The sequence below is a fragment of the Limulus polyphemus genome, unplaced genomic scaffold (assembly GCF_000517525.1).
Source record: "Limulus polyphemus unplaced genomic scaffold, Limulus_polyphemus-2.1.2 Scaffold1597, whole genome shotgun sequence".
NCBI classification, from domain to species: domain Eukaryota; kingdom Metazoa; phylum Arthropoda; class Merostomata; order Xiphosura; family Limulidae; genus Limulus; species Limulus polyphemus.
In genome coordinates, this window is record NW_013667207.1 from 127,685 (window position 1) to 128,302 (window position 618).

At 31.1% G+C, this 618-nt stretch overlaps 1 non-coding gene across 1 annotated transcript; it reads left to right on the forward strand.

The window, feature by feature from the left end:
* The first annotated feature begins 249 nt into the window (after positions 1 to 249).
* Trnad-guc lies at positions 250 to 321 on the forward strand. Its single transcript has one exon. It is a non-coding gene; the product is annotated as a tRNA-Asp (tRNA).
* Positions 322 to 618: the final 297 nt, after the last annotated feature.

The window sequence follows — 618 nt, forward strand, 5'->3', positions numbered from 1 at the left end:
TTCGGCCCGACGAGAGTAGCCCAAGAGATGTAGTGGGTGCTGTAGACTAACTGCTTTACAGTTTAGAGTAGAAGCACAAAAGTAAGGATAAGCATGCACAGATAACCCTTTGTGTCTTGGCGCAAAAAAAAAAAAAGTTTTTATTTTTTACAGCTTAATAATTAAGTGTTATTAGTTTTCAAATTCATTGTTATTCTAGTGGAAAAAAACATTAACTAGTAATTGTATAATAGAGAAAGAAAATCATAATCCTCGGTAGTATAGTGGTAAGTATCCCCGCCTGTCACGCGGGAGACCGGGGTTCGATTCCCCGCCGGGGAGAAATAAATTTTATTTTGGTCCAAAATTTTTAATAAAAGTAATATTAATGATATTTAAATTTTGTATTAAGATATTTTTATAAGGAACTTTTCTACTATTCCATCTTATTATGTAAATGAATACATCAAGAATTTGTATTTATGGCAAAGCTAGTACCGGAATATAAGACGCACCCTTATTTTGAAGACAAAGTTTTGGGGAAAAAAAGCTACAGTCGCATTTGAAATATTTTTATTGAACAAAAATTAAATTAAATACTTTGAAAATTAGTATATATTGTTCTAAACACAAAAAAGC